Source organism: Heptranchias perlo, chromosome 2 (assembly GCF_035084215.1).
Source record: "Heptranchias perlo isolate sHepPer1 chromosome 2, sHepPer1.hap1, whole genome shotgun sequence".
In the NCBI taxonomy this organism is placed as follows: domain Eukaryota; kingdom Metazoa; phylum Chordata; class Chondrichthyes; order Hexanchiformes; family Hexanchidae; genus Heptranchias; species Heptranchias perlo.
This window is the reverse complement of record NC_090326.1, coordinates 126,161,119-126,169,607: the sequence shown is the minus strand read 5'-3', so window position 1 is coordinate 126,169,607 and position 8,489 is coordinate 126,161,119.

Genomic DNA, 8,489 nt, shown 5'->3' with positions numbered 1-8,489 from the left:
TGTAATGTGGTCTGGAGCCGAGTGGTCCTGGCGGAACCCAAACTGAGCATCGGTGAGCAGGTTATTGGTGAGTAAGTGCTGGTTGATAGCACTGTCGACGACACCTTCCATCACTTTGCTGATGATTGAGAGTAGACTGATGGGGCGGTAATTGGCCGGATTGGATTTCTCCTGCATTTGGGGACAGGACATATCTGGGCAATTTTCCACATTGTCGGGTAGATGCCAGTGTTGTAGCTGTACTAGAACAGTATGGCTAGAGGCGCGGCTAGTTCTGGAGGACAAGTCTTCAGTACTACAGCTGGGATGTTGTCGTGGCAAACAACGTATATTAATATGGAGCCCAATAATTTACTCTGATTTTTTTTTATCCATTCATGGGATGTGAGCGTCGCTGGCGAGGCCGGCATTTATTGCCCATCCCTAATTGCCCTTGAGAAGGTGGTAGTGAGCCGCCTGCTTGAACCTCTGCAGTCCGTGTGGTGACGGTTCTCCCACAGTGCTGTTAGGAAGGGAGTTCCAGGATTTTGACCCAGCGACGATGAGGGAACGGCAATATATTTCCAAGTCGGGATGGTGTATGACTTGGAGGGGAACGTGCAGGTGGTGTTGTTCCCATGTGCCTGCTGCTCTTGTCCTTCTAGGTGGGAGAGGTCGCGGGTTTGGGAGGTGCTGTCGAAGAAGCCTTGGCGAGCTGCTGCAGTGCATCCTGTGGATGGTACCCACTGCAGCCACTGTGCGCCGGTGGTGAAGGGAGTGAATGTTTAGGGTGGTGGATGGAGTGCCAATCAAGCGGGCTGCTTTCTCTTGAATGGTGTCGAGCTTCTTGAGTGTTGTTGGAGCTGCAGTCATCCAAGCAAGTGGAGAGTATTCCATCACAATCCTGGCTTGTGCCTTGTAGATGGTGGAAAGGCTTTGGGGAGTCAGGAGGTGAGTCACTCGCCGCAGAATACCCAGCCTCTGACCTGCTCTCGTAACCACAGTATTTATATGGCTGGTCCAGTTAAGTTTCTGGTCAATGGTGACCCCCAGGATGTTGATGGTGGGGGATTCGGTGATGGTAATGCCGTTGAATGTCAAGGGGAGGTGGTTAGACTCTCTCTTGTTGGAGATGGTCATTGCCTGGCACTTATCTGGCGCGAATGTTACTTGCCACTTATGAGCCCAAGCCTGGATGTTGTCCAGGTCTTGCTGCATGCGGGCTCGGACTGCTTCATTATTTGAGAGGTTGCAAATGGAACTGAACACTGTGCAATCATCAGCCAACATCCCCATTTCTGACCTTGTGATGGAGGGAAGGTTATTGATGAAGCAGCTGAAGATGGTTGGGCCGAGGACAATGCCCTGAGGAACTCCTGCAGCAATGTCCTGGGGCTGAGATGATTGGCCTCCAACAACCACTACCATCTTCCTTTGTGCCTCCAGCCACTGGAGAGTTTTCCCCCTGATTCCCATGGACTTCAATTTTACTCGGGCTCCTTGGTGCCACACTCGGTCAAATGCTGCCTTGATGTCAAGGGCAGTCACTCTCACCTCACCTCTGGAATTCAGCTCTTTTGTCCATGTTTGGACCAAGGCTGTAATGAGGTCTGGAGCCGAGTGGTCCTGGCGGAACCCAAACTGAGCATCGGCGAGCAGGTTATTGGTGAGTAAGTGCCGCTTGATAGCACTGTCGACGACACCTTCCATCACTTTGCTGATGATTGAGAGTAGACTGATGGGGCGGTAATTGGCCGGATTGAATTTGTCCTGCTTTTTGCGGACAGGACATACCTGGGCAATTTTCCACATTGTCGGGTGGATACCAGTGTTGTAGCTGTACTGGAACAGCTTGGCTGGAGGCGCAGCTCGTTCTCGAGCACAAGTCTTCAGCACTACAGCTGGGATGTTGTTGGGGCCCATAGCCTTTGCTGTATGTGCACATTATCATAGCTTTATCCATTGGCAGAATCAATGTACAGAATGGATGATAAAGACAAGTTTTCAAATTTCACAGTGTAAGGAAAAAATTGAAGTGAAAAGAATTCAATCGGATCAATAGGTGGGCTCCTGGATCAATTCAGAACGTGCTTTTTTTGAAAAATGTTTTTGAAATATTTAGCTTCATCTTAATAATGTTCTCTTAGTTCTGAATTGTATATACAGAATGTTCTTCGTGGATAGTCCGATGGAGTACAGCTGTCTGATTTTATTTTTTAACCAGGAAATTTGCATTGGTTATGCAAACAAGTTCATTGGAGGACTAAAATAATTGAATATATTTTACATTATCCATGTACACAAATTGAAGACAAAGAATAGTGGCATATTTAGTTACTATCAATAGTAGTCGTAGCAGAAGTCGTTGTCGTAGTATACTGAGAAACGTGAGTTAAGTCCCAGGCCCATGGTGCAGAACATCTCCAAGTTTGAAAAGAGTAAGAAAGAAAGACTTGCATTTATCCTGTCTTCTTGCGAGTGCCTCAAATTGCTTCACATGCAATGGATTAATTTTAGTGCAGTAATTCTTGCTATACAAACAAGTGTTGTAGCTATTTTATGAACAGCAATAAGATGAATAATCAGTTAGTCTATTTTTGGTGGAAGAAAGATTGTAAACCAGGGCATCTGAATAAAGGCATGGAATCCTTAATGTCCACAGAGCAGGCAAATGGTTGGGCCCTTCCTTTGAAGAATGGCAGCTCCAAAAATGTAATGCACTGGAGTGTTGGCCTAATTTATTTGCTCAAGTTCTAGTGTGGGATTTTAACCCATAACATTCTGAATTTGAAATGAGATTGCTACCACCAGCCGAACTGAATAGGAAGTAAGACAAAAGGAATCAGGAAGTAATTGTTAGGTGGCACCAAGCTTGGGTTTTAAAAGGTTGTTGATTGTAGGTGGACTAAAAGAGGAAAGTTGAAAGAGGCAGTGACCATAGTAGTATTGATAAAATAAACAAGGAAAGGCTTGTGATTGACTTCTGGCCTCCAACTTTTCTGTCCAAGAAAGAAATAAAGGTGGACTTGCATCTATATCATACTTTATATATTCAAAAAAGGGTGTAAGGTTCAACCCAGCAACAACAGGCCAGTATGTTCCACCATGGTGCTGGGAAACGTTTAGAAACGATAATCCGGGATGGAATTAGCAGTCACTTGGACAAGTGTGGATTGTTAAGGGAAAGCCAGCACGGATTGTTAAAGGCAAATAGCGTTTAACTAACCTGATTGAGTTTTTTGATGAGGTAACAGAGAGGGTTGATGTGTTGTATATGGACTTTCAAAAGGCGTTTGATAAAGTGCTGCATAACAGGCTTGTCATCAAGATTGAAGCTCATGGAATAAAAGGGGTAGTAGCAGCATGGATACAAAATTGGCTAAGTAACAGGAAGCAGAGTAGTGGTGAACAGTTGTTTTTTGGATTGGAGGGAGGTGTACAGTGGTGTTCCCCAGAGGTCAGTACTAGGACCACTGCTTTTCTTGATATATATTATTGACTTGGACTTGGGTGTACAGGGCACAATTTCCAAATTTGCAGATGACACAAAACTTGGAAGTGTAGTGAACAATGAGGAGGATCTTGATAGATTTCAAGAGGACATAGACAGGCTGGTGGAATGGGCGGACACGTGGCAGATGAAATCTAATGCAGAAAAATGCAAAGTGATATATTTCGGTAGGAAGAACGAGGAGAGGCAATATAAACTAGAGGGCACAATTCTAAAAGGGGTACAGGAACAGAGAGATCTGGAGGCATATGTGCATAAATCATTGAAAGTGGCAGGGCAGGTTGAGAAAGCAGTTAAAAAAGCATACGGGATCCTGGGCTTTATAAATGGAAGCATAGAGTACAAAAGCAAGGAAGTCATTATGAACCTTTATAAAACACTGGTTCGGCCACAACTGGAGTATTGTGTCCATTTCTGGGCACCACACTTTAGGCAAGATGTGGAGGCCTTAGGGAGGGTGCAGAAAAGATTTACTAGAATGATTCCAGGGATGAGGGACTTTAGTTATGTGGATAGGCTGGAGAAGCTGGGGTCATTCTTCTTGGAACGGAAAAGGTTGAGAGGAGATTTGATAGAGGTATTTAAAATCACGAAGGGTCTAGACAGAATAGATAGAGAGAAACTGTTCCCATTGGTGGAAGGGTCAAGAACCAGAGGACAGAGATTTCCAGTACAGCTACAACACTGGCATCTACCCGACAATGTGGAAAATTGCCCAGGTATGTCCTGTCCGCAAAAAGCAGGACAAATCCAATCTGGCCAATTACCGCCCCATCAGTCTACTCTCAATCAGCAGCGAAATGATGGAAGGTGTCATCGACAGTGCTATCAAGCGGCACTTACTCACCAATAACCTGCTCGCCGATGCTCAGTTTGGGTTCCGCCAGGACCACTCGACTTCAGACCTCATTACAGCCTTGGTCCAAACATGGACAAAAGAGCTGAATTCCAGAGGTGAAGTGAGAGTGACTGCCCTTGACATCAAGGCAGCATTTGATCGAGTGTGGCATTAAGGAGCCCTAGTAAAATTCGTTCACCTGACGAAGGGGGAAGCCTCCGAAAGCTTGTGAATTTAAAAAAAAATTGCTGGACTATAACTTGGTGTTGTAAAATTGTTTACAATTGTCAACCCCAGTCCATCACCGGCATCTCCACATCATAGTAAAATTGAAGTCAATGGGAATCAGGGGGAAAACTCTCCAGTGGCTGGAGGCACAAAGGAAGATGGTAGTGGTTGTTGGAGGCCAATCATCTCAGCCCCAGGACATTGCTGCAGGAGTTCCTCAGGGCAGTGTCCTAGGCCCAACCATCTTCAGCTGCTTCATCAATGACCTTCCCTCCATCATAAGGTCAGAAATGGGGATGTTGGCTGATGATTGCACAGTGTTCAGTTCCATTTGCAACCCCTCAAATAACAAGCAGTCCTAGCCCGCATGCAGCAAGACCTGGACAACATCCAGGCTTGGGCTGATAAGTGTCAAGTAACATTCACACCAGATAAGTGCCAGGCAATGACCATCTCCAACAAAAGAGTCTAACCACCTCCCCTTGACATTCAATGGCATTACCATCGCCGAACCCCCCACCATCAACATCCTGGGGGTCACCATTGACCAGAAACTTAACTGGACCAGCCATATAAATACTGTGGCTACGAGAGCAGGTCAGAGGCTGGGTATTCTGCAGTGAGTGACTCACCTCCTGACTCCCCCAAAGCCTTTCCAGCATCTACAAGGCACAAGTCAGGAGTGTGATGGAATACTCTCCACTTGCCTGGATGAGTGCAGCTCCAACAACACTCAAGAAGCTCGACACCATCCAGGACAAAGCAGCCTGTTTGATTGGCACCCCATCCACCACACTAAACATTCACTCCCTTCACCACCGGCGCACAGTGGCTGCAGTGTGTACCATCCACAGGATGCAATGCAGCAACTCGCCAAGGCTTCTTCGACAGCACCTCCCAAACCTGCGACCTCTCCCACCTAGAAGGACAAGAGCAGCAGGCACATGGGAACAACATCACCTGCACGTTCCCCTCCAAGTCACACACCATCCCGACTTGGAAATATATCGCCATTCTTTCATCGTCTCGGGGTGAAAATCCTGGAACTCACCTTCCTAACAGCACTGTGGGAGAACCGTCACCACACAGACTGCAGCGGTTCAAGAAGGCGGCTCACCACCACCTTCTCAAGGGCAATTAGGGATGGGTAATAAATGCCGGCCTCGCCAGTGACGCCCACATCCCATGAACGAATAAAAAAAGTGATTGGCAAATGAACCAAAGGCGACATGAGGATAAACTTTTTTACACAGCGAGTGGGTTGGTTCTGGAATGCATTGCCAGAGGGAGTGGTGGAGGCAGATTCAATCGTGACTTTCAAAACGGAACTGGATAAGTACTTGAAAGGAAAACATTTGCAGGTCTACGGCAGAGGAATGAGACTAGCTGTATTGCTCTTGCATAGAGCCAGCACGGACTCGATGGGCCGAATGGCCTCCTTCCATGCTGTAACCTTTCTATGATTTCTATGATATTGACGCCTGTGTCCGATCTCTTGGAAACTTTTGAAACATGGTCTGGCACCTGCGTTTAGTATCTGGAACACTTCGAAACCTGGTAATCAATCATTGAATCTTCCATGCTTTGTGTCACAGCAGAAGGCCCCATTTGTTGCTTGGAGGCTGAAGGGAACTTTTTTTAAGGCAGCAGCCATTAGATCCAACAATCTCCTTTTCTGAAAACTGGATGCCAGTTAAAAACTTAAGAAATAGGAACAGGTGTAAGCTAGCCGGCCCCTCGAGCCTTCTCCGCCACTCAAGATCATGGCTGATCTTTTACCTCAACCCCATTTTCCTGCACTATCCCCATATCCCTTGATGTTTTTAATATCTAGAAATCTATTGATTTCTGTTTTGAATGTATTCAATGACTGAGCCTCCACAGCGCTCTGGGGTAGAGAATTCCAAAGATTCGCCACCCTCAGTGAAGAAATTTCTTCTCATCTCAATCCGAAATGGCCTACTCCTTATTCTGAGACTGTGATCCCTGGTTCTAGACTCCCCAACCAGGGGAAAGATCCTCCCTGCATCTACCTGTTGAGCCCTCTAAGAATTTTGTATGTTTCAATGAGATCACCTCTCATTCTTCTAAACTCTAGAGAATACAGGCCTAGTCTACTCAATCTCTTCTCATATAACAATGCTGCCATCCCAGGAATCAGTCTAGTGAACCTTCGTTGCACTCCCTCTATGGCAAGTATATCCTTTCTTAGGTAAGGAAACCAAAATGTTACACAATAATCTAGGTGCGGTCTTACCAAGGCCCTATACGATTGCAGTAAGACATATTTACTCCTCTTGTAATAAAGGCCAACATACCATTTGCCTTCCTAATTGCTTGCTGCACCTGTATGTTAGCTTTCACTGACTCATGTACAAGGACACCCAGGTCCCTTTGAACATCAACATTTCCCAATCTCTCATCATTTAAAAAATGCCAGTTGCCTGTCCATATGAGGTACCTTAGCACTATTTAGTAATTTAAACGCTAGTACCAATCCACGAATTCCCAATTTGAACTTTCTCAACCACTTGTACAATTTGTTAAAGTCCATGATATACTCTTCCATTGAATGACCGTCCGTTTTCCAAAATCTATCAAATGCTGACCAGGCCTTATAGGCACTTAACAGGTCATCTTTCTTGTAAATTTGATCCAGAAATTCTATTAGAAAGGTGAAACCTTCATCATACGGTTTAAACTCCAAGAACATTAGAGGGAAATCGTACCTCGCTAATTTAATCTTGCTTTCTTCCACTTTGCAAATGGCCACTAGACATTCAAGTTTTTCTTCCAAAAAAAATTGTAGTTTCTAACCTCCATCTTTAGGCAACCATTATCTGCTACCATGTTACAAATTGAATAGCTAGATGAAGGATAGTATACTGGAGCCTGGTCTTCAGTTGATTCCAAGCCTTCATTCACACAGCTCAACATTTCACACCCTCCTAGAAATGGATACAAGAGTCCCCACTCGATACCCACCACCTGAACACTAATTGATATAAATCACAGATACAATTAACATCCTGGACAAGCTTGAGCAATTTGAGTCAGAAGTAGCAGTTTTTATCCCCAATTGTTTGTCAGCAACATCATGGGAAATCAACTATTACATGCCATTCCTAGTTGACGAGTAGGTGCATGTTAGAAAATGTGTGCCTACCACTCCACTAAAGAGGTGGAGATTTCAGAACTAAAGCTGCACTTCATCGGGCATCATCCAGTTGTCAGCTCTCAGTCAGATTGAGATGAAATGCCATGCAATGACAGCATACCCCATCTCAATTGTGGTTATAAGCTGAAATGAAATGAGTACATTTGCTTTCCTGCCATGACTTCTGTTAAAATAGAAACCATACACAAGCACTCCATGTTTTTGAAATGACAGATAAACATTAGAATATCAATATTTTCAAGACACATGCCACTTTATTTTGTGAGGGGGAAGTCATAAATAAGAAATCCAATATTTTGTCCGTTAATTTCAAGGTTTGATTAGTCTATTGAAATGTGAAGTCACAAATTAGTGTTCCAAGAGTGGAAGATTGGTCAATATAGTAAGAACATCCAAAAGTTTGAAAGTTACTTAAATTCTACTTTAATAAGCTTTCTTCCAAGTATCAAGTAAAAATCTTATCGTGAAAATTTATTACCAATGAATTTGTTAAGTCTATCAAAATTTGAGTTGTAGGTTATAAAGAAATTGGCTTTTGAAGAATTTTGTAAATTATTCAGATCACTAGTCAGTATTTTGAGAGCAGAACTTTTCTATTTGGAATAAACTTTTATTTGTAACATAAAATTTCACTTATGATAGAACTCTTAATGCAAATTAATATTTTTTGTCACCTCTTGATTTTACAAAGTACATGCAGAAAAATAAGGGAGTTATTTATGCTAATGTTCAGGACAGAAAAGTGAAGCTTATTA